The 27,036-nt window shown below is 49.3% G+C and overlaps 1 protein-coding gene across 1 annotated transcript in view; it reads right to left on the minus strand.

Moving 5' to 3' along the window:
- Positions 1-23,638, minus strand: part of LOC134929698 (sterol regulatory element-binding protein cleavage-activating protein-like) — a 75,684-nt gene extending 52,046 nt beyond the window's left edge. Inside the window, exon 1 of the mRNA XM_063925276.1 lies at positions 23,528-23,638. The gene's annotated coding sequence lies outside the window, so the exon portion shown is untranslated. The remainder of the gene's footprint in view (positions 1-23,527) is intronic.
- Between the last annotated feature and the right edge of the window lie 3,398 nt (positions 23,639-27,036).

Consider the following 27,036-nt stretch of genomic DNA (forward strand, 5'->3'; position numbering starts at 1 on the left):
GCCCAGGTGACAGCAATCCTGAGACATGTCCCACCAGCGTTACACACAAGGGTCTGAGTACACCCGCCCAGGTGACAGCAATCCTGGGACATGTCCCACCAGCGTTACACACAAGGGTCTGAGTACACCCGCCCAGGTGGCAGCAATCCTGGGACATGTCCCACCAGCGTTACACACAAGAGTTTGAGTACACCCGCCTAGGTGGCAGCAATCCTGGGACATGTCCCACCAGCGTTACACACAAGGGTCTGAGTACACCCGCCCAGGTGACAGCAATCCTGGGACATGTCCCACCAGCGTTACACACAAGGGTCTGAGTACACCCGCCCAGGTGGCAGCAATCCTGGGACATGTCCCACCAGCGTTACACACAAGGGTCTACTCTGATTACACCCGCCCAGGTGACAGCAATCCTGGAACATGTCCCACCAGCGTTACACACAAGAGTCTGAGTACACCCGCCCAGGTGCAGCAATCCTGGGACATGTCCCACCAGCGTTACACACAAGGGTCTGAGTACACCCGCCCAGGTGCAGCAATCCTGGGACATGTCCCACCAGCGTTACACACAAGGGTCTGAGTACACCCGCCTAGGTGACAGCAATCCTGGAACATGTCCCACCAGCGTTACACACAAGGGTCTGAGTACACCCGCCCAGGTGCAGCAATCCTGGGACATGTCCCACCAGCGTTACACACAAGGGTCTGAGTACACCCGCCCAGGTGCAGCAATCCTGGGACATGTCCCACCAGCGTTACACACAAGGGTCTGAGTACACCCGCCTAGGTGACAGCAATCCTGGAACATGTCCCACCAGCGTTACACACAAGGGTCTGAGTACACCCGCCCAGGTGGCAGCAATCCTGGGTCATGTCCCACCAGCGTTACACATAAGGGTCTGAGTACACCCGCCCAGGTGCAGCAATCCTGGGACATGTCCCACCAGCGTTACACACAAGGGTCTGATTACACCCGCCCAGGTGCAGCAATCCTGGGACATGTCCCACCAGCGTTACACACAAGGGTCTGAGTACACCCGCCCAGGTGGCAGCAATCCTGGGACATGTCCCACCAGCGTTACACACAAGGGTCTGAGTACACCCGCCCAGGTGACAGCAATCCTGGGACATGTCCCACCAGCGTTACACACAAGGGTCTGAGTACACCCGCCCAGGTGACAGCAATCTTGGGACATGTCCCACCAGCGTTACACACAAGGGTCTGATTACACCCGCCCAGGTGCAGCAATCCTGGGACATGTCCCACCAGCGTTACACACAAGGGTCTGAGTACACCCGCCCAGGTGACAGCAATCCTGGGACATGTCCCACCAGCGTTACACACAAGGGTCTGAGTACACCCGCCCAGGTGGCAGCAATCCTGGGTCATGTCCCACCAGCGTTACACACAAGGGTCTGAGTACACCCGCCCAGGTGGCAGCAATCCTGGGACATGTCCCACCAGCGTTACACACAAGGGTCTGAGTACACCCGCCCGGGTGCTCCTATGTGACGCGGGGCAGAGACCTGGAACAGCTCAGACGGCTTTTGTCAGCCGGACACAATAACTGGCCAAAATGGATGAGGCCGGGCACCAGGAGCCGCCCGTCCCTGACCTCTAGCTGGAGGCCGGTGGGTCTATGACACAGCCACTAACCAGTTCCTGCAGCAGATTAGTATGAGGGGAGGACACCGCGGTATAGAACGGCAGCCGGCTGCGATAACGGATTTCATGGCTAATACATGGGACTTCTATTACGATTACTGTCTTACACAATGAATAACTAACGATATGAACAGACACACGAGAGTCCCGTTACCGCTATCAGAGTAGTTTTCTACTCCATCAGGATAATAACTTGGGACAGACATTCACTGAAATATGGCAGCAACAAGTGAGCGCCTAAGAAACTCCGCAATGAAAACCAAGGAGAACGAAGACAACAGAAATAGGGGTCACTATATTCATGGATCAATCTGTAATGCATGACACAAAAACGTTGTTCTAAAAAAAACAAAAAAACACTTAAACGCAACTTTTAGGTTAAGACTGGAAGAATGAGCCCTACAGATGATAAGTGCTAACAGAGAGTCACCGGAGGACAAATAAAACACGCAGCACTTATGGGAGTAGAAGTTCCCCCGCATAAATCTAGACTTGGCTACAGAGGGGAAAAACATGAGCGTCTACAGTGAAATACAGAGACATTGCCCAACACACATTTTAGGAATAAGAGGAATCGCCCATAGAATATCCTGGCTGTAAAACGCCTACAAATGGTCCAACGTCTTTTTCTTACACGTTATGTTACGTTTACCTTAACAAAATGCAGAGAGCGGACATTGGGGGTAATCCAAAAAGGCCAGCAACTGGACAAAACCATGTGCGCGGCAGGTGGGGCAGATGTAACATGTGCAGAGAGAGTTAGATTTGGGTGGGTTATAGTGTTTCTGTGCAGGGTAAAATAAGATTTTACTTACCGATAAATCTATTTCTCGTAGTCCATAGTGGATGCTGGGGACTCCGTCAGGACCATGGGGAATAGCGGCTCCGCAGGAGACAGGGCACAAAAGTAAAAGCTTTAGGATCAGGTGGTGTGTACTGGCTCCTCCCCCCACGACCCCCCTCCAAGCCCCAGCCAGGACACTGTGCCCGGACGAGCGTACACAATAAGGAAGGATTTTGAATCCCGGGTAAGACTCATACCAGCCACACCAATCACACTGTACAACCTGTGATCTGAACCCAGTTAACAGTATGACAAACGTAGGAGCCTCTGAACAGACGGCTCACAACAATAACAACCCGATTTTTTTGTAACAATAACTATGTACAAGTATTGCAGACAATCCGCACTTGGGATGGGCTCCCAGCATCCACTACGGACTACGAGAAATAGATTTATCGGTAAGTAAAATCTTATTTTCTCTGACGTCCTAAGTGGATGCTGGGGACTCCGTCAGGACCATGGGGATTATACCAAAGCTCCCAAACGGGCGGGAGAGTGCGGATGACTCTGCAGCACCGAGTGAGAGAACTCCAGGTCCTCCTCAGCCAGGGTGTGCCCCTGACCACGTAGCAGCTCGGCAAAGTTGTAAAGCCGAGACCCCTCGGGCAGTCGCCCAAGATGAGCCCACCTTCCTTGTGGAATGGGCATTTATATATTTTGGCTGTGGCAGGCCTGCCACAGAATGTGCAAGCCGAATTGTACTACACATTCAACTAGCAATCGTCTGCTTAGAAGCAAGAGCACCCAGTTTTTTGGGTGCATACAGGATAACAGCAAGTCAGTTTTCCTGACTCCAGCCGTCCTGGAAATCTATATTTTCAGGGCCCTGACAACATCTAGCAACTTGGAGTCCTCCAAGTCTCTAGTAGCCGCAGGTACCACAATAAGCTGGTTCAGATGAAACGCTGACACCACCTTAGGGAGAAACTGGGGACGAGTCCGCAGCTCTGCCCTGTCCGAATGGACAATCAGATATGGGCTTTTGTGAGACAAAGCCGCCAATTCTGACACTCGCCTGGCCGAGGCCAGGGACAACATCATGGTCACTTTCCATGTGAGATATTTCAAATCCACAGATTTGAGCGGTTTAAACCAACGTGATTTGAGGAATCCCAGGACTACGTTGAGATCCCACAGTGCCACTGGAGGCACAAAAGGGGGTTGTATATGCAGTACTCCCTTGTCAAATTTCTGGACTTCAGGAACTGAAGCCAATTCTTTCTGGAAGAAAATCGACAGGGCCGAAATTTGAACCTTAATGGACCCCAATTTGAGGCCCATAGACACTCCTGTTTGCAGGAAATGCAGGAATCGACCGAGTTGAAATTTCTTCGTGGGGCCTTCCTGGCCTCACACCACGCAACATATTTTCGCCACATGTGGTGATAATGTTGTGCGGTCACCTCCTTCCTGGCTTTGACCAGGGTAGGAATGACCTCTTCCGGAATGCCTTTTTCCCTTAGGATCCGGCGTTCAACCGCCATGCCGTCAAACGCAGCCGCGGTAAGTCTTGGAACAGACATGGTACTTGCTGAAGCAAGTCCCTTCTTATCGGCAGAGGCCCTGAGTCCTCTGTGAGCATCTTGAAGTTCCGGGTACCAAGTCCTTCTTGGCCCATCCGGAGCCACGAGTATAGTTCTTACTCCTCTACGTCTTATAATTCTCAGTACCTTTGGTATGAGAAGCAGAGGCGGGAACACATATACCGACTGGTACACCCATGGTGTTACCAGAACGTCCACAGCTATTGCCTGAGGGTCTCTTGACCTGGCGCAATACCTGTCCAGTTTTTTTGTTCAGGCGGGACGCCATCATGTCCACCTTTGGTCTTTCCCAACGGTGCACAATCATGTGGAAAAAACTTTTCGATGAAGTCCCCACTCTCCCGGGTGGAGGTCGTGCTGAGGAAGTCTGCTTCCCAGTTGTCCACTCCCGGAATGAAAACTGCTGACAGTGCTATCACATGATTTTCCGCCCAGCGAAGAATCCTTGCAGTTTCTGCCATTGCCCTCCTGCTTCTTGTGCCGCCCTGTCTGTTTACGTGGGCGACTGCCGTGATGTTGTCCCACTGGATCAATACCGGCTGACCTTGAAGCAGAGGTCTTGCTAAGCTTAGAGCATTGTAAATTGCTCTTAGCTCCAGTATATTTATGCGGAGAGAAGTCCCCAGACTTGATCACACTCCCTGGAAATTTTTTTTTTTTTTCCTGTGTGACTGCTCCCCAGCCTTTCAAGCTGGAATCCGTGGTCACCAGGACCCAGTCCTGAATGCATAACTGTGGCACTTTAGTAGATGAGCACTCTGCAGCCACCACAGAAGAGACACCCTTGTCCTTGGAGACAGGGTTATCCGCTGATGCATCTGAAGATGCGATCCGGACCATTTGTCCAGCAGATCCCACTGAAAAGTTCTTGCGTGAAATCTGCCGAATGGAATCGCTTCGTAAGAAGCCACCATTTTTCCCAGGACCCTTGTGCAATGATGCACTGACACTTTTCCTGGTTTTTGGAGGTTCCTGACTAGCTCGGATAACTCCCTGGCTTTCTCCTCCGGGAGAAACACCTTTTTCTGGACTGTGTCCAGAATCATCCCTAGGGACAGCAGACGTGTCGTCGGAGACAGCTGCGATTTTGGAATATTTAGAATCCACCCGTGCTGTCGTAGAACTACTTGAGATAGTGCTACTCCGACCTCCAACTGTTCTCTGGACCTTGCCCTTATCAGGAGATCGTCCAAGTAAGGGATAATTAAGACGCCTTTTCTTTGAAGAAGAATCATCATTTCGGCCATTACCTTGGTAAAGACCCGGGGTGCCGTGGACAATCCAAACGGCAGCGTCTGAAACGGATAGTGACAGTTTTGTACCACGAACCTGAGGTACCCTTGGTGAGAAGGGCAAATTGGGACATGGAGGTAAGCATCCTTGATGTCCAGGGACACCATATAGTCCCCTTCTTCCTGGTTCGCTATCACTGCTCTGAGTGACTCCATTTAGAATAGGTCTCACCGAGCCGTCTGGCTTCAGTACCACAATATAGTGTGGAATAATACCCCTTTACTTGTTGTAGGAGGGGTACTTTGATTATCACCTGCTGGGAATACAGCTTGTGAATTGTTTCCAATACTGCCTCCCTGTCGGAGGTAGACGTTGGTAAAGCAAACTTCAGGAACCTGCGAGGGGGAGACGTCTCGAATTTCCAATCTGTACCCCTGGGATACTACTTGTAGGATCCAGGGGTCCACTTGCAAGTGAGCCCACTGCGTGCTGAAACTCTTGAGACGACCCCCCACCGCACCTGTTTGTACGGCCCCAGCGTCATGCTGAGGACTTGGCAGAAGCGGTGGAAGGCTTCTGTTCCTGGGAATGGGCTGCCTGCTGCAGTCTTCTTCCCTTTACCTCTATCCCTGGGCAGATATTATGGGGACGAAAGGACTGAGGCTGAAAAGACTATGTCTTTTTCTGCTGAGATGTGACTTGGGGTAAAAAAGGTGGATTTTCTAGCTGTTGCCGTGGCCACCAGGTCCGATGGACCGACCCCAAATAACTCCTCCCCTTTATACGGCAATACTTCCATGTGCCGTTTGGAATCTGCATCACCTGACCACTGTCGTGTCCATAAACATCGTCTGGCAGATATGGACATCGCACTTACTCTTGATGCCAGAGTTTCGCATATATAGAAATGCATCTTTTAAATGCTCTATAGTCAATAAAATACTGTCCCTGTCAAGGGTATCAATATTTCCAGTCAGGGAATCCGACCAAGCCACCCCAGCGCTGCCCATCCAGGCTGAGGCGATCGCTGGTCGCAGTATAACACCAGTATGTGTGTATATACTTTTTAGGATATTTTCCAACCTCCTATCAGTTGGCTCCTTGAGGGCGTCCGTATCTGGAGACGGTAACGCCACTTGTTTTTATAAGCGTGTGAGCGCCTTATCCACCCTAAGGTGTGTTTCCCAACGCGCCATAACTTCTGGCGGGAAAAGGTATACCGCCAATAATTTTCAATCGGGGGAAACCCACGCATCATCACACACTTCATTTAATTTATCGGATTCAGGAAAAACCACATGTAGTTTTTTTACACTCCACATAATACCCTTTTTTGTGGTACTTGTAGTATCAGAAATATGTAACATCTCCTTCATTGCCCTTAACAAGTAACGTGTGGCCCTAAAGGAAAATACGTTTGTTTCTTCACCGTCGACACTGGAGTCAGTGTCCGTGTCTGTGTCGACCGACTGAGGTAAAAGGACGTTTTAACGCCCCTGACGGTGTTTTAGACGCCTGGACAGGTACTAATTGGTTTGCCGGCCGTCTCATGTCGTCAACCGACCTTGCAGCGTGTTGACATTATCACGTAATTCCTTAAATAAGCCATCCATTCCGGTGTCGACTCCCTAGAGAGTGACATCACCATTACCGGCAATTGCTCCGCCTCCTCACCAACATCGTCCTCATACATGTCGACACACAAGTACCGACACACAGCACACACACAGGGAATGCTCTGAAAGAGGACAGGACCCCACTAGCCCTTTGGGGAGACAGAGGGAGAGTTTGCCAGCACACACCAAAAACGCTATATTATACAGGGACAACCTTTATATAAGTGTTTTTCCCTTATAGCATTTTAATATATATATACATATCGCCAAATAAGTGCCCCCCCTCTCTGTTTTAACCCTGTTTCTGTAGTGCAGTGCAGGGGAGAGCCTGGGAGCCTTCCCACCAGCATTTCTGTGAGGGAAAATGGCGCTGTGTGCGGAGGAGAATAGGCCCCGCCCCCTTTTCGGCGGGCTTCTTCTCCCGTTTTTCTGAGACCTGGCAGGGGTTAAATACATCCATATAGCCTCCAGGGGCTATATGTGATGTATTTTTAGCCAGAATAAGGTATTATACATTGCTGCCCAGGGCGCCCCCAGCAACGCCCTGCACCCTCCGTGACCGTTGGTGTGAAGTGTGTGACAACAATGGCGCACAGCTGCAGTGCTGTGCGCTACCTTCATGAAGACTGAAAAGCCTTCTGCCGCTGGTTTCTGGACCTTCAATCTTCAGCATCTGCAAGGGGGGTCGGCGGCGCGGCTCCGGGACGAACCCCAGGGTGAGACCTGTGTTCCGACTCCCTCTGGAGCTAATGGTGTCCAGTAGCCTAAGAAGCCAATCCATCCTGCACGCAGGTGAGTTCACTTCTCTCCCCTAAGTCCCTCGTAGCAGTGAGCCTGTTGCCAGCAGGACTCACTGAAAATAAGAAACCTAAAAAACTTTTTCTAAGCAGCTCTTTATGAGAGCCACCTAGATTGCACCCTGCTCGGACGGGCACAAAAACCTAACTGGGGCTTGGAGGGGGGTCGTGGGGGGAGGAGCCAGTACACACCACCTGATCCTAAAGCTTTAGTTTTGTGCCCTGTCTCCTGCGGAGCCGCTGATCCCCATGGTCCTGACGGAGTCCCCAGCATCCACTTAGGACGTCAGAGAAATACTGGCTGCTTTATTTTTACACTGCAATTTAGATTTCAGTTTCAACACACCCCACCCAAATCTAACTCTCTCTGCACACGTTACATCTGCCCCCCCTGCACTGCAGCATGGTTCTGCCCAGTTGCTTGCTTTATTGGTTTGCGAACAAACCTGAATACTGCCCCTTATCTCCACATATGCCTGGGCTGGCCAGTCTCCATAATGCATAATGCCCATAATGTCTCAGAAAGTGCAGCAGAATGTCTCCATAACATTAGAGATGCCACCAGACCAGCCAATCAGCTCCTAACAAACACATCCTGTGACATGGCAGTTAGGAAGCTGATTGGCTGGTACTCTCTCTCTCTCTATATCCGTCTCCACTCTATCTCTTGTTAAGGCTTAATACATTTGGGCCTATAAATCCCAGCGAGGAGCTGATCAGTGTAGCTGGAAGTGTCAGTCCTACCTGGATTATCTGTGACACACGGTATAAGTACACCTGCAACAGTCGCACACAGCGATAAACCACACGCACATCGCGGCACGGGGCATTATAACACACCCGCTCTCATTTTATTACTGTGTTTGTTTGCAGCTATAAATACATTATATAAATACAAATAGGGACTGTCCAACATGACAGGACAGAGCAGACTGTGAGGGCTGGTGGAAGACGGAAGTATGGCGTGATCCAGCACGGAGGGCAGGGGTCCCGCTATATGTGCAACAGGCCAGCAGCTCAGCGCGCATTCCCATGGGAATCAGAGACGGAGCGTGCAGCAGGTCAGGAATGTACACCGGAAGCTCTATTACAGATCGGTGTACCCGTGTCACATGCCCACAGGGCCAGGCTGTCCTTTCACCCAGGCCATTCCTCACAGCCCACTGCCACATACATATTCCTTCCTGCTAAACTGTGGGTACAGCATGGTATAACCGTATTCTCTGTAATAGCGCTGTAGCCACTGGCATTGCCCACAGGAAACGTGCCCACACCTGATAAACATCTGCAAAGTGCAAGTCATTCATCTGTGTGTACAGGCCTGACACCGAGGGTCTGACCCTGAGCGGGAGCAAGTGACATTGTTTCTGGAACAACCTATGCTGCATTTAATAGATTTGGGTACATTAATATATTTTCTTTGGTAAATGAAGAACCATGCAGCATGTGTCCCGTTAAAAGCATGAGGAGAGCCGGCTCACCGGCGCTTGGTCACCTACAATCGCCGGCAGAGGCAAGACCCATCACTGACCAGGGTTCAGCCTGCGGTGTGAACACGGTTTCAAGACACGGTGGTGCAGCTTGGAACCGCACCTAATTCCCTGGGTTGGACCCGGGTTTTTATAAGAAACTTAATAAATCAAATTTTGTAAACTTATGGTCTCTAGCATCAGCAAGTCAATCGACAATGGGGCCTAGCACCGATTGGTCTATTTAAAAAAAAATGGCTCCGGGGCATGAGGGTTAACCCCTTCAGTGCCATTTGGGGAGCCGGCATCAGGGCTGGGACCCAGCCACAGGCAGCTTTGGCAATAGGTCCCCATGAGAGGACTCCCTTTAATAACCTGTGCAGGCGGCATCTCACCGCGCAGGATGTGTCCTTAATCTACTGCCCAAAATAATAGAACTGGCACACACCAAAAGAGAAGGGAGATTAGGGAAAATTCCTTCCCCCTTATCCGATCAACTACAAGGAAGAAACAAAGCTTTGATTCAGCAGAAAGCATCGGAAAATAACAGGCTCCCCGGCCCTTCCCCGTGTACAGGAACGCGGACTCTCTAACGCCGGAGCCTTCAATAACACGCAGCACATAGGAAACACACAGTAATACCGCACTGGCCGTAATGCGGAAGACGGGTGCCCATGAGGCAGCTGCTCTGTGGCTCCGAGAGTCTCTGGTTACTCTGCGGCAGGGAAGAGAACCTGGACAGCAACAATTATATTCAATGGAAATATGAAACGTGTTTTGGGCACAGAGGTAATAATCACGCAAGAGACATTTCCATATGAAGCGCCCTGCACCTTATCAGTGAGGGGGGAATATATTCATTTTGAAGGGTACAATGTTAGATGTGATGTATCCGCTACTGTAATACGCCCTCCTCACTGATTAGGTGCAGGGCGCTAGAATGAACACTATATATATGTGTCCGGATTCCTGACATCAAGTAACTTAATAACTATTTGCCGGGAAGAGAGTGTTTCTGTCTGGCTGTCCTTGCATGCCCGGTCAATGCCAGCTCGCCAAGGTTGGGCACTGATCCAGCAGCACCGGTTGCCAAGGTTATAACAACAGCTGGGATTCTATTAATCAGCCTTCATCTGCCAGACTCCAGGAGGACGGGCGCTCAGTAATACGCGGGAACAGTCCCTTAATAATATATACGCAAGGTGTGGCTAGGAAGTAATGAGACTGATGTTATCATTTAGGTTTCATCGTATTAGGTATATTTTACCGTCTATGCACTCCGGTTAAGGTGGGTATTTATCAAGGATTGCATATTGCATGCGATCTGGGAAGTATCTTACTGCCCACCTACCGGCGGGATGTATCACCCTGCACATGCATTCCTGCAATGTGCCGAGCGGGGTGACCGGGCCTCGCACATGCGTGGTAGCCTCACCGCCGTACACAGGGCTCCTGGGGAACCCTGCCAGAATTACAGCCCGCGATGTATAGCCCACATGAAATGCCACCTGGGGGTAGGGAAAGGCAGCGCTTCTTACAGGACGCAGCAGCGACGGGACAGTAAAGAGAAGAATATTAATTCCCTTTTTTTCTTCCAAAATAAAAACGCACTGTGATCACGTCAGCCAAGCCCAGCGAGGCGCACTGCAGACCAGTAAATCACCAGACAGGGCTCTGGCCACAGTTACCGTGTGGAGGGACGGATTATTTACAGCATCATAAAAACCATCCCAGTAATGGAGCACTCCGCTACCCTACCCGTCACCTACACCCAGCAGAGGCAGCCAGACTGAGAACTAGGCCAGGAATTTACCTGGACTAAAGTGCCTCAATGTTGGAACCAGGAATGGAGGTACCCAGAAAACACCACTCTGCTCCTCACCATGCCATAAGTGTGACAGAGGTAGGCACACACATTGGTTCTTGGTCACCCTCTTATTCTGCTACCACCCGTAAGTGATGACTTCTATTTAATGCCAAACATCCCCCATCGTATGAATATAGACCAGCATGTGCGTTCTGCGTTATCACAGCTGCCGGAAAACCCAACCTCATCCTTCTGCTTATAACAGGGCGCACATTACTCTTATGCGGATAGACCAGATAGTAGAATTAGGAGGAGTGAGGGTACATTTGGAAATCCAGGAAATTGGGAGGAAAAACCCCGTGGCTGGGGATCTCAGAGAAAAATGTAGACTTACTTTTCTCTGATATAAGAGCCACGAGGCCCGGAGCTGGTGGAAGGTGCGATGTTTACCGCAGCGATGGCGTGCGATTGTTCCTTGTTTTTAAGACGTTTCCCTGCCAACTGCAATTCTCCCACAAAGTGAGGGAGAAACACATTCTCATTACAGACACAATCACCTAACGATTTACAGTCTGCAGCCATGGCAACCACTGTCACATGACAAGATGCAGTAAGTAGCGACCATGATCGTTCACTACACAGTCCCCATCTACCCCCTTCCTGTCATCACGTACAAGGAGAGATAACTCTGAGTCCCTGTTTTTCAGGCATCCAGTAATGCTGCACAGTCTCTAAGCTTTATTTATCAGTGGAAGTGGAGCAGTAATGCTAGTCTGGGATTTGTGGTCCGCCTCCCAGAGAATGCGTCTTCCATGCACCTGCTGACCAGCATGGTGTCCCCGGGAATGATCTTAGAATGCGGGCATGTAAGAGCATGTTGTAAGTGTGCAGAGCGCCGTACACATTCCTCACGCTCCACTCTGTACATCCAATAGGCAGATTATCTTCCCCCCAGGAGGAGATGAGCCCCAGGGGTCTGCTCTGTAACCAGGAACATCAGTCCCTCTGTACACTGCAATAGACCTGACGCTAGCAGGAGTCAGGATCTTCCTATGGAGAGACAGGCACAGTCCAGGCTCCCAGTATGTACAAAGCCATCACTTCCCTGCACTACATCCCTGATCCGTAGCCGGACTCAGGATAGGAGGAAGCTGACGGGACCTGGGACTGCACATGTGTGATCTATGTCCGGACACGCGAGATGTGCATGTAACATATGGGAGGGAAAAGCACAGCTCACAGCTTTATCCGTATATCCCCAGCGATCTGACCCCCACATATACAGTACACTTACAGGAGAGCGGGGCGAGTCTCAGCAATGTCCGGCCAATGACAAAGCAGCGTCCGTGTACTGCACTTATACTGGGTGCAGCTGCACTGAGATGCAGCATCAATGGGGCAAGGTGGAGCAATGGATAGCTTTGCTGCCTCATAGAGGTCGTGGGTTCTATGTGTACAGTTTGTATATACTCTCCTTGTTTACGTCCGTGTGTTAGGGAATATACAGTAGATTGTAAGCTCCACTGGGGCAGGGACAGTTGGAGAATTTACATATATTCATAGGCGTGTGCACATTCTACCTGGCACGCCAATCTCGCACCGCCACATCATCAGCCGGCTCCCGAGAAGTGCAGCAGAGCAGCAGGGAGAGTGCCCGCCACCCATTATGATAAGTGGAGTGTACTGTCCCACTGAGGGTGAGTGTGTGTGGTGGTGGTGGTGAGTGCTCACTGTCCCGCTGAGGGTGGGAGTGTGTGTGGTGGTGGTGGTGAGTGCTCACTGTCCCGCTGAGGGTGAGGGTGTGTGTGGTGGTGAGTGCTCACTGTCCCGCTAAGGGTGAGGGTGTGTGTGGTGGTGAGTGCTCACTGTCCCGCTTAGGGTGTGTGTGGTGGTGAGTGCTCACTGTCCCGCTGAGGGTGTGTGTGCTGGTGGTGAGTGCTCACTGTCCCGCTGAGGGTGAGTGTGGTGGTGAGTGCTCACTGTCCCGCTGAGGGTGTGTGTGGTGGTGAGTGCTCACTGTCCCGCTGAGGGTGTGTGTGGTGGTGAGTGCTCACTGTCCTGCTGAGGGTGTGTGTGCTGGTGGTGAGTGCTCACTGTCCCGCTGAGGGTGAGTGTGGTGGTGAGTGCTCACTGTCCCGCTTAGGGTGTGTGCTGGTGGTGAGTGCTCACTGTCCCGCTGAGGGTGTGTGTGGTGGTGAGTGCTCACTGTCCCGCTGAGTGTGAGGGTGTGTGTGGTGGTGAGTGCTCACTGTCCCGCTGAGTGTGAGGGTGTGTGTGGTGGTGAGTGCTCACTGTCCCGCTGAGGGTGGGAGTGTGTGTGGTGGTGAGTGCTCACTGTCCCGCTGAGTGTGGGAGTGTGTGTGGTGGTGAGTGCTCACTGTCCCGCTGAGTGTGAGGGTGTGTGTGGTGGTGAGTGCTCACTGTCCCGCTGAGTGTGAGGGTGTGTGTGCTGGTGGTGAGTGCTCACTGTCCCGCTGAGTGTGAGGGTGTGTGTGGTGGTGAGTGCTCACTGTCCCGCTGAGGGTGTGTGTGGTGGTGAGTGCTCACTATCCCGCTGAGTGTGAGGGTGTGTGTGGTGGTGAGTGCTCACTGTCCCGCTGAGTGTGAGGGTGTGTGTGGTGGTGAGTGCTCACTGTCCCGCTGAGGGTGAGTGTGTGTGGTGGTGAGTGCTCACTGTCCCGCTGAGGGTGAGTGTGTGTGGTGGTGAGTGCTCACTGTCCCGCTGAGGGTGAGTGTGTGTGGTGGTGAGTGCTCACTGTCCCGCTGAGGGTGAGTGTGTGTGTGGTGAGTGCTCACTGTCCCGCTGAGGGTGAGTGTGTGTGGTGGTGAGTGCTCACTGTCCCGCTGAGGGGGTGTGTGTGTGGTGGTGTGGGGGAGGGAAGGTTAGACCATCTGGTCCTATCCCACAGAACAGAACATGACAGAGAGGTGTCAGAACACGCAGAGCATCGCAGCTGCTGCGTCTGGAGCTGCATAGCCGCACACCGGTCCGTGTCCCCGTGCTGACCCCTGCCCACCGCTGAAAGCACCTACCATGGGCAAGCGAGTGTCCGAACTGTACCACAGAACAATGGAAGGAGGTGGTCTGTTCTTTTACATCACGTGGACGGCCGGGTGCGTGTGCGCCATTTACCTGGGGAAGACAGGGCACCAGGATGCACTATGGGAAGCCGGCGGAGGCAGTGTTGCGCTCTGAGCAGTGTCCTGCTGGGAAACGCTTGGTCCTGGCATTCATATGTATGTTACTATGACACATAGCCATTGCTGCAGGTACACCCCATCATGGCAGCGGCCTCTCAGCAGGGTAATGCGCCCGGCCTGCTCAGGAAAGGTCTGAGGAACGTGACACAGAGCACAAGGTGCTGACTTGGCCTCAAATTCCCCAGATTGCAATGTGGGAGGCCGCACCTCGCACCTCATAGGACTTCCAGGATCTGCTGCTGACGTCTTAGTGCCAGATACCACAGGACACCTTCAGAGGACTTGTGGAGTCCAGGCCTCGATGGTCAGCACAAGGGAGACTTGCACAATATTGGGCAGGTGGTGTTAATGTTATGACTGGAGGGGTGTTGTATACATGTGTAGGCCCTGGGAGCTGACAATTGTTTACACGCACACTGGGTTTTAAGGGCCCCATACACTAGGACGATAATGCCAGATTTCATCAGATTTCTGGCATTTGGCTCAATATATCGGATGAAATCGGGCATTTTGGAGGCGTTTACGATCCGATGCGCGTTCCCATGAGGATCTGATCCTCCAGATTGAATGTGCTGCACATCTATAGATCTATACACACACACACACACACACACACACAGAGTGAATGAGCCCTGGCTCACTGACTGATAATCTGTATACATTCATAGAGTCAGCGTATGGGGGGTGGGGGTGGGGGGGTATACGTATAACACTAACCTCTATGTATGCCAGGAGATGACGGGGAGAGCAGTGTCGCTATTCCTCTTCCCTTCACAGCCCGACGCAGGGAGGTGACAGAATACTGCACAGACCGGCTGCTAATGTGCGGGCACAGAGCTCACACAGCTTCCGTCCATGTGTTATGTGAGACTGGTCTCCAGTACTGGGGGTGCACAGAGATACACTGTCCTGTGGGCATGTAGATGGGAGTGGTACAGGTGGGCCGCACAGCTGCTTGAAAACTCAGACGCTTAATAACTCACATTGGAGGCCGTACACCGACGGCAAATCTGCAGGAGCAAGTATCATGGTGCGACCGATGGTTGCGTCTAAAGGCGCTGAATGTGGGCGTCCCAGTCTTGGCACAGTCAGACGCACGGCTGCACACCAGGGAACGGCGGATAACCGGCATTAGCCTATTGTGTGCAGAAAACCTTTACTGAAAGCATCAGCAACAAATACAGCATCCGGCTGCCACCATAAACGCACATGCCGGTATGTGGCCGCCATACGTGACCTTATAGACTGCCAGCATTCTGCATACGACAGCGTGTGCTGAGTATGGGAGCAACAGAAGCGCACACACACTGGTGGAGCAGGGTCACTACACCCAGAACGCAGGACAGAACCTCGGATGAGAGAGAACTCTCCATAGAGCCACTTTCCATCTGCTTTGCATGCAACGCTGGGAGACGGCCTCAGTAGCACCGGGTGCATGCAGAGCTGGGAGACGGCCTCAGTAGCACCGGGTGCATGCAGTGCTGGGAGACGGCCTCAGTAGCACCAGGTGCATGCAGTGCTGGGAGACGGCCTCAGTAGCACCGGGTGCATGCAGTGCTGGGAGACGGCCTCAGTAGCACCGGGTGCATGCAGTGCTGGGAGACGGCCTCAGTAGCACCGGGTGCATGCGATGCGGGGAGACGGCCTCAGTAGCACCGGGTGCATGCGATGCGGGGAGACGGCCTCAGTAGCACCTGGTGCATGCGATGCGGGGAGACGGCCTCAGTAGCACCGGGTGCATGCGGTGCTGGGAGACGGCCTCTGTAGCACCGGGTGCAGCAGTGCAGTGCTGGGAGACGGCCTCAGTAGCACCGGGTGCAGCAGTGCAGTGCTGGGAGACGGCCTCAGTAGCACCGGGTGCAGCAGTGCAGTGCTGGGAGACGGCCTCAGTAGCACCGGGTGCATGCAACGCTGGGAGACGGCCTCAATAGCACCGGGTGCATGCAGTGCAGTGCTGGGCCTCCGGCTCTGTAGGACAGGAGGCTGGCTCTGGTCTGCACAGCATACACCCTGTATTGTGCACACAGAACAAGCACACTTAGACATAGCGTGTAGCGCCTACCAGCGCCCCACCCGGCCCAGTCATTATATACACAGAAGTGAGGCAAATACAGACTCCATGTGTTCAGTGTAACCCTAGAAGATGTATGGCAGTGCGAGCAGGGCCCTCTCCCCTCCTGTAATTATGTATTTATGTGACACGGTCACCATGATTGCAACAGTCTGTACTCCTGTCACAATTTTACTATTTTTTCTTTACAGAGGCCAGCAAGCCCTTAATGTCCAGCCATGCTGATAGTTGTGGTTCTACAAGGGCCATCATGCCATAGCAGGCTTGCTGGGACTTGTAGGCCGCCTATAATGAACATTATTATTAACTTTTTAAATACCATTAACCCTGCTGCCACTGCCACCAGGGATGGTTGGCCCTTGGGAGGTCCCAACTTTCCGAGGGATTCCTGAACTGAGCTGACCAGTTTGGGGCTATAACGTTATCGCAGGGGGACCCCATACTAGGTGTATCCCTGCCACAGCGTTACGTCCCCGCCCAGTTTAGGTCGGTGCTGGTTATTGAAAAATTAAGGGAAACCCCACTCTGTGTTTCCCACTATTTTCCATTACCAGCCCAGGCCAACAGATGCCAGCGCTGGATTTTATTTGGGAGGGGAGGGGGGAGGGGGGATGGAATCCCACCATTTTTTCTTAAATGTGACTATTTTGCTGTTCCTACGCTGCGTCTTAACTATCGGCCCACAGAGGTATCCAAGACACCGGCTATTGGCCCCTCCTTACCAGGGACGAGCAGTGGGCATTATACACAGGTGCAGCGGTATATACATGTGGGCATTATACACAGGTGCAGCAGTATATACATATGGGTGTTATATACAGGTGCAGCGTTATATACATGTGGGGATTATAGACAGGTGCAACGGTATATACATAATAATAATAATAATACTTTATTGTCATCAATAGTTCAAGAAATAAATGCATGAACAATCAACGAAACTAAAAAGCAAGCATATACAGAGACCATGAGAACAGAACAAAAAGAGCACTCCTGAACCCAAGACATTCCCAATTATCAATTTATCTCGGTTCTATCCGGTTTAACATATTTACTGCTTTTGGAAAAAAACTACCCCTTAACCGGTTAGTCCGACAAAGAATAGAACGATAACGCCTATTTGATGGCAACACAGAAAACATCCCCACATTAGGATGAGATAGATCTCCCAAAATACTTCTCACCTTAGTGAGGAGCCTTTTTTCATATATATCCTGAATACAGGGCAGACTGACTCCAATAACTCTACTTGCAGTTTTAACCACTCTCTGAAGGGACTTACGTTCTACGGCAGTACAGTTTCCAAACCATACCATAATCCCGTATGTAAGGACACTCTCTAAAATGGCTGAATAAAAGTTTACTAAAATCTCCTTACGTATTCCCGCCATACGCATTTTCCTCAGTAAAAACAGGCGTTGCTGGGTTTTTTTAACAACACATCGTGTATGGGTACCCCAAGACAGGTCATTGGAGATGTTAATGCCCAGGAATTTAAAAGACTCAACTATCTCCACAACCTGGTTATTGACAACTATAGGACAAAAGGCTGCTTGTGAATTTTCCTAAAATCTACAATAATTTCTTTCGTTTTTTTTACGTTTAGAATTAAATGATTAGTTTGACTCCAAGCTTCTAACCTAGCGACCTCAGATCTATATTCTAACTCATCGTCCTTACTTATTAAGCCTACAACTGCGATATCATCGGCAAATTTAATAATGTGAACTGACTCCGATTTAGAAAGGCAATCATAGGTAAACAGGGAGTACAACAGGGGACTCAGTACACAACCCTGAGGCACCCCTGTACTGATCACAAGTTCGCTTGACAGGGAATTGTACAATCTAACAGATTGGGGCCTGTTAGTCAAGAAATCCAAGATCCATCTACATACAAAGTTATTCAATCCCAACTGAGATAATTTAGACACTAATGATGATTGGGATTACCGTATTAAATGCTGAACTGTAATCCACGAACAAAATTCTCGCAGAGGAACATGTGGATTCTAGATGGGTAGCCACACGATGAACCAAGGTGATAGCAGCGTCATCTGTCGACCTATTTGCTTTATATGCAAATTGAAAAGGATCCAGATTGGCTGGTACATTTTTCTTTATGTGTCCCATAACCAATCTTTCAAAGGCCTTCATTATAAGAGATGTCAGAGCAATTGGTCGGTAATCGTTTGGCTCACTGGCCTTACCATTTTTGGGAACCGGGACGATAATAGATGACTTAAAACACTTAGGCACATGACAAGTGGCAAGGGAAAAGTTAAAAATGATAGTAAAAATGTGGGGATTATAGACAGGTGCAGCGGTATATACATGTGGGCATTATACACAGGTGCAGCAGTATATACATGTGGGCATTATACACAGGTATAGCGGTATGTACATGCAGGCTAGTGTGCCTGCCCGATTTTTAAAGGGCAAAATGCGCCCCCTGCCCCTTCTACGGTGCCATGTTAAAACAGGTCGTGCCACTACTGCGTGAATAGATGCTGTGATCATGCGCACGGCACCTAGTCACAGGAAAGGGAGGGCCTGGGGGAAGCACAGCACCTTCGTAGGCACGCCCCTATCACTGAAGCTGACTACTCTGGCACACACCCACCCCAATAACATCTCAACCTGTCTATACATTAATTGTTATAGTATGTAGATGTGTATATACAGGATTGTATTAGAGTCCATGTCTATACTTTGGTTGTCTAAATAATGTTCCGGACGACATTACGGTGTCTGTATGAAGACTGTTTACACCTTGCTGGTAGTATACCGTTACTATGGGAACAGGAGTACACAATGTGTTAGTGAAGGCACGTCTGATGCTCTGTACAGCACAAAGCTTGTCTACGCTTCTAACTAGCGTCTTCCGGTGCATGTGCGTCTGCGAGGCTCACACAGCTTTCACTACCTGTAACACCAGACATCGGGATCCATGCTACACATCTGCAACATAAAGACTTGTGTGACACCCAACGAGAGCCATAGGTGGTCATCACAGTATACCTACAGATTCTATAGGGGGAAGAGGGCAGAGGAGAGATGGGGGGGGGGGGGAGGGGTCTCTCCTCTCTCCCACCCCCACCACAATGATACACAAATGTCACTGGCTGACTGCACTAACCCGCGCCAGGACACACGCCATCAGCTGGAAGACTCACAATACATTGTGCAATGGCACCAGGCTGTGGTGTCCAAATACACTAAAAGGTCATTAGCATTCTAATTCCATATCTAAAATATTCATTTGTATAATAATTTGTCTCCATGTACATATATACAGCAATAAGTACTGTCATCATAGATATTACTCCTTTCACTCACCCCCCTACATCACCACTTACACACTCACTAACTCACAATGGTCAGAAGAGCTCACAATCGCTGACAGGCTGCTAACCTACCTACACTGACAAACCACTACTAACTCCAGTGTTATTCATAATAATCCTTACCAATACAGGGGGGCTGCAGTACTGCTACCTGGAACACCACCACTCGCATGTACTAATAACAACAGAAGCCACACCAAGAACAGTGAGCAGGCAATGCTTCCCCCCTCGCATGTATTACTGATATCAGTGAGAAGCCCCTGTATCCCCCTCACATGTACTATTAATAACAGTGAGCATCCCCCCTCACATGTAATAGTGAGCAGCCCCGTATCCCCCCTCACATGTACTAGTGATAATAGTGAGCAGCCCCTGTATCCCCCCTCACATGTACTAGTGATAATAGTGAGCAGCCCCTGTATCCCCCCTCACCTGTACTAGTGATGTCAGTGAGGGGTGTAGTATGGCTGACCGGCGGTCTCCTGACCGCCGGTCAGCTTACCGACGCCGGGATCCCGGCAGCATACCGACGCCGGGATCCCGGCGTGGAGGGGCGAGTGCAGCAAGCCCCTTGCGGGCTCGATGCGCTCGCCACGCTGCGGGCTCGGTGGCGACCGCACACTCTATGGGTGTCGTGGACACCCACGAGTGGAAATAGTCCCTGTTGGTCGGCATGCCGACCATCGGGATACTGAGCCGGCGGGATGGTGGAGGAGGTCATGTGACTGACGGTCAGCAGACCGGCGGTCACATGAATACCACCCGTCAGTGAGCATCCCCTGCATCTCCCCTCACAGGTAATAGTGATAATAGGTGATAATAGTGAGCAGCCCCTGTATTCCCCTCGCATGTACCATTGATAATAGTGAGCAGCCCCTATATCCCCCTCACATGTACTAGTGATAATAGTGGGCAGCCCAAGTATCCCCATTTGCACTAGTAATAATAGTGAGCAGCCCCTCTATCCCCCTCACATGTACTAGTGATATTAGTGAGCAGCCCCTGTATCCCCCTCACATGTACTAGTGATGTCAGTGAGCAGCCCCTGTATTCCCCTCATATGTACTAGTGATAATAGTGAGCAGCCCCTGTATCCCCCCTCATGTTCTAGTGATGTCAGTGAGCAGCCTCTGTATCCCCCTCACATGTACTAGTGATGTCAGTGAGCGTCCCCTGTATATCCCCTCACATGTACTAGTGATAATAGTGGGCAGCCCCTGTATCCCCCTCATATGTACTAGTGATAATAGTGAGGAGCCCCTGTATCCCTTCTCACATGTACTAGTGATAATAGTGAGCAGCCCCTGTATCCCTTCTCACATGTACTAGTGATAATAGTGAGCAGCCCCTGTATCCCTCCTCACATGTACTAGTGACAATAGTGAGCAGCCCCTCTATCCCCCTCTCATGTACTAGTGATGTCAGTGAGCAGCCCCTGTATCTCCCGTCACATGTACTAGTGATAATAGTGAGCAGCCCCTGTATCCCTCCTCACATGTACTAGTGATGTCAGTGAGCAGCCCCTGTATCCCTCCTCACATGTACTAGTGATGTCAGTGAGCAGCCCATGTATCCCCCTCACATGTACTAGTGATGTCAGTGAGCAGCCCCTGTATCCCTCCTCACATGTACTAGTGATGTCAGTGAGCGTCCCCTGTATATCCCCTCACATGTACTAGTGATAATAGTGGGAAGCCCCTGTATCCACCTCACATGTACTAGTGATAATAGTGAGGAGCCCCTGTATCCCTCCTCACATGTACTAGTGACAATAGTGAGCAGCCCCTCTATCCCCCTCACATGTACTAGTGATGTCAGTGAGCAGCCCCTGTATCTCCCGTCACATGTACTAGTGATAATAGTGAGCAGCCTCAGTATCCCCCTCTCATGTACTAGTGATGTCAGTGAGCAGCCCCTGTATCCCTCTCACATGTACTAGTGATAATAGTAAGCAGCCTCAGTATCCCCTCACATGTACTAGTGATAATAGTGAGCAGCCCCTGTATCCACCCCTCACATGTACTAGTGATGTCAGTGAGCTGCCCCTGTATTTCCCCTCACATGTTCTAGTGATGTCAGTGAGCAGCCCCTGTATTCCTCTTCACATGTACTAGTGATAATAGTGAGCAGCCCCTGTATCCACCCCTCACATGTACTAGTGATGTCAGTGAGCAGCCCCTGTATTACCCCTCACATGTACTAGTGATAATAGTAAGCAGCCTCTGTATCCCCCTCACATGTACTAGTGATGTCAGTGAGCAGCCTCTGTATCCCCCTCACATGTACTAGTGATGTCAGTGAGCAGCCCCTGTATCTCCCCTTACATGTACTAGTGATAATAGTGGGCAGCTCCTGTATCCCCCCTCACATGTACTAGTGATAATAGTGAGCAGCCCCTGTATCCCCCTCACCTGTACTAGTGATGTCAGTGAGCATCCCCTGCAGCTCCCCTCACAGGTACTAGTGATAATAGTGAGCATCCCCTGTATTCCCCTCACATGTACCATTGATAATAGTGAGCAGCCCCTGTATCCCCCTCACATGTACTAGTGATAACAGTGGGCAGCCCAAATATCCCAATTTGCACTAGTAATAATAGTGAGCTGCCCCCTGTATACCCCACATGTACTAGTGATAATAGTGAGCAGCCCCTGTACCCACACATGTACTAGTGATAATAGTGAGCAGCTGCTGTATCCGTCCTCACATGTACTAGTGATAATAGTGAACAGGCGCTGTATCCGTCCTCACATGTACTAGTGATAATAGTGAGCAACCCCTGTATCCCCGTCGCATGTACCAGTGATAATAGAGAGCAGCCTCTGTATCTCCTTCACATGTACCAGTGATAATAGTGAGCAACCCTGTATTCCTCTTCACATGTACTAGTGATAATAGTGAGCAGCCCCTGTATCCCCCTCACAAGTACTAGTGATAATAGTGAGCAGCCCCTGTATCCACCCCTCACATGTACTAGTGATGTCAGTGAGCAGCCCCTGTATTTCCCCTCACATGTTCTAGTGATGTCAGTGAGCAACCCATGTATCCCCCTCACGTGTATTAGTGATAATAGTAAGCAGCCTCAGTATCACCCTCTCATGTACTAGTGATGTCAGTGAGCATCCCCTGTATCTCCCCCGACATGTACTAGTGATAATAGTGAGCAACCCCTGTATCCCCGTCACATGTACCAGTGATAATAGTGAGTAGCCTCTGTATCCCCTTCACATGTACTAGTGAAAATAGTGAGCAACCCTGTATTCCTCTTCACATGTACTAGTGATAATCGTGAGCAGCCCATGTATCCCCCTCACGTGTATTAGTGATAAGTGATAATAGTAAGCAGCCTCAGTATCCCCCTCTCATGTACTAGTGATGTCAGTGAGCAGCCCCTGTATTTCCCCTCACATGTACTAGTGATAATAGTGAGCTGCCCCTGTATCCCCCCTCACATGTACTAGTGATATTAGTGAGCAGCCCTGTACACCCCCGTACTAGTGATAATAGTGAGCAGCCCCTGTATCCCCCCTCACATGTACTAGTGATAATAGTGAGCAGCCCCTGTATCCCCCCTCACATGTACTAGTGATAATAGTGAGCAGCCCTTTACAACCCCGTGCTAGTGATAATAGTGAGCAGCCCCTGTATCTCCCCTCACATGTACTAGTGATAATAGTGAGCAGCCCTTTACACCCCGTACTAGTGATAATAGTGAGCAGCCCCTGTATCTCCCCTCACATGTACTAGTGATAATAGTGAGCAGCCCTTTACACCCCGTACTAGGGATAATAGTGAGCAGCCCCTGTATCCATGTGGTGACAGCTATATATGTCAGTAGTCAGCGTGCCCCCCTCACACGGTATTGCGTCATGCTGCACATGATGACGACACACCCACAAGGGTGTAATGGCGGCGCCGGGTGGGCGGGGTTACCTGGAAGGCGGGAGACCGGGGATGTCAGAGCTGTCCGGTGTCCGTGCCGTCTCCCGAGAGCAGCGAGTGATAATATCCGGCACACAGAGCTCAGCACCCGCCCCGCAACCCCTCACCCTTCCCCTCTCACCCGGCATCGCCCGCCCAGTCCGCCTGTCACCGGCGCTGCCACAGCGACACCCGGCGGCGGGAGGGGGAACCGGCGGCTCCTATTACATTACATATATATACTGCCCTGTTATATGTGTGTACATACTACATTCCGGGGGTTACATCATCTACACCCCCTAAGCTATATCATATATACCTCCCCTAACCTATATTCTATACACCTCCCCTAACCTATATCATATATACCTCCCCTAACCTATATCATATATACCTCCCCTAACCTATATTCTATACACCTCCCCTAACCTATATCATATATACCTCCCCTAACCTATATCATATATACCTCCCCTAACCTATATTCTATACACCTCCCCTAACCTATATCATATATACCTCCCCTAACCTATATCATATATACCTCCCCTAACCTATATCATATATACCTCCCCTAACCTATATCATATACACCTCCCCTAACCTATATCATATATACCTCCCCTAACCTATATCATATATATACCTCCCCTAACCTATATCCTATACACCTGCCCTAACCTCGATCATATATACCTCCCCTAACCTATATTCTATACACCTCCCCTAACCTATATCATATATACCTCCCCTAACCTATATCATATATACCTCCCCTAACCTATATCATATATATACCTTCCCTAACCTATATCCTATACACCTCCCCTAACCTCCATCATATATACCCCCTAACCTATATCATATATACCTCCCCTAACCTATATCCTATACACCTCCCCTAACCTCCATCATATATACCCCCTAACCTATATCATATATATACCTCCCCTAACCTATATCCTATACTCCTCCCCTAACCTCCATCATCTATACCCCCCCTAACCTATATCATCTATACCTCCCCTAACCTACATCATATATACCCCCTAACCTATATCATATATGTACCTCACCTAACCTACATCATATATACCCCCTAACCTATATCATATACACCACCCTAACCTATATCACATATACCTCCCCTAACCTATATCATATATACCCCCTAACCTATATCATATATACCTCCCCTAACCTATATCATATACACCCCCCTAACCTATATCATATATACCTCCCCTAACCTATATCATATATATATATATATATATATATATATACACCTCCCCTAACCTATATCATATATACCTCCCCTAACCTACATCATATATACCTCCCCTAACCTACATCATCTATACCTCCCCTAACCTATATCATCTATACCTCCCCTAACCTATATCATCTATACCTCCCCTAACCTATATCATATATACCCCCTAACCTATATCATATATACCTCCCCTAACCTATATCATATACACCCCCCTAACCTATATCATATATACCTCCCCTAACCTATATCATATATATATACCTCCCCTAACCTATATCATATATACCTCCCCTAACCTACATCATATATACCTCCCCTAACCTACATCATCTATACCTCCCCTAACCTACCTATATCATCTATACCTCCCCTAACCTATATCATCTATACCTCCCCTAACCTACATCATATATACCCCCTAACCTATATCATATATATACCTCCCCTAACCTATATCATATACACCCCCCAACCTATATCATTTACACCTCCCCTAACCTATATCATATACACCTCCCCTAACCTACATCATATACACCTCACCTAACCTACATCATATATACCCCCCTAACCTACATCATATATACCCCCTAACCTATATCATATACACCCCCCAACCTATATCATATATACCTCCCCTAACCTATATCATATTATCTCCCCTAACCTATATCATATATACCCCTAACCTATATCATATATACCTCCCCTAACCTATATCATATACACCCCCCTAACCTATATCATCTATACCTCCCCTAACCTATATCATATATACCTCCCTAACCTATATCATATATATATATATATATATATACCTCCCCTAACCTACATCATATATATACCTACCCTAACCTATATCATATATACCTCCCCTAACCTACATCATCTATACCTCCCCTAACCTATATCATCTATACCTCCCCTAACGCATATTATCTATACCTCCCCTAACCTACATCATCTATACCTCCCCTAACCTATATCATCTACCTCCCCTAACCTACATCATATATACCCCCTAACCTATATCATATATATACCTCCCCTAACCTATATCATATACACCCCCCCCAACCTATATCATATACACCTCCCCTAACCTATATCATATACACCTCCCCTAACCTACATCATATACACCTCCCCTAACCTACATCATATATACCCCCCTAACCTACATCATATATACCCCCTAATCTATATCATATACACCCCCCAACCTATATCATATATACCTCCCCTAACCTATATCATATTATCTCCCCTAACCTATATCATATATACCCCCTAACCTATATCATATACACCTCCCCTAACCTATATCATATACACCTCCCCTAACCTATATCATATATACCTCCCCTAACCTATATCATATATACCTCCCCTAACCTATATCATATATATACCTCCCCTAACCTATATCCTATACACCTCCCCTAACCTCCATCATATATACCTCCCCTAACCTATATTCTATACACCTCCCCTAACCTATATCATATATACCTCCCCTAACCTATATCATATATACCTCCCCTAACCTATATCATATATATATATACCTCCCCTAACCTATATCCTATACACCTCCCCTAACCTCCATCATATATACCCCCTAACCTATATCATATATACCTCCCCTAACCTATATCATATATATACCTCCCCTAACCTATATCCTATACACCTCCCCTAACCTCCATCATATATACCCCCTAACCTATATCATATATATACCTCCCTTAACCTATATCCTATACTCCTCCCCTAACCTCCATCATCTATACCTCCCCTAACCTATATCATCTATACCTCCCCTAACCTACATCATATATACCCCCTAACCTATATCATATATATACCTTACCTAACCTATATCATATACAACCCCCTAACCTATATCATATACACCTCCCCTAACCTATATCATATACACCTCCCCTAACCTACATCATATATACCCCCTAACCTATATCATATATACCTTCCCTAACCATTATCATATACACCCCCCTAACCTATATCACATATACCTCCCCTAACCTATATCATATATATCTCCCCTAACCTACATCATATATACCCCCTAACCTATATCATATATACCTCCCCTAACCTATATCATATACACCCCCCTAACCTATATCATATATACCTCCCCTAACCTATATCATATATACCTCCCTAACCTATATCATATATATATACCTGTGGCCGGAGGGACCCCAGCCACGAG

The sequence above is a fragment of the Pseudophryne corroboree genome, chromosome 5 (genome assembly GCF_028390025.1).
Source record: "Pseudophryne corroboree isolate aPseCor3 chromosome 5, aPseCor3.hap2, whole genome shotgun sequence".
NCBI classification, from domain to species: Eukaryota; Metazoa; Chordata; class Amphibia; order Anura; family Myobatrachidae; genus Pseudophryne; species Pseudophryne corroboree.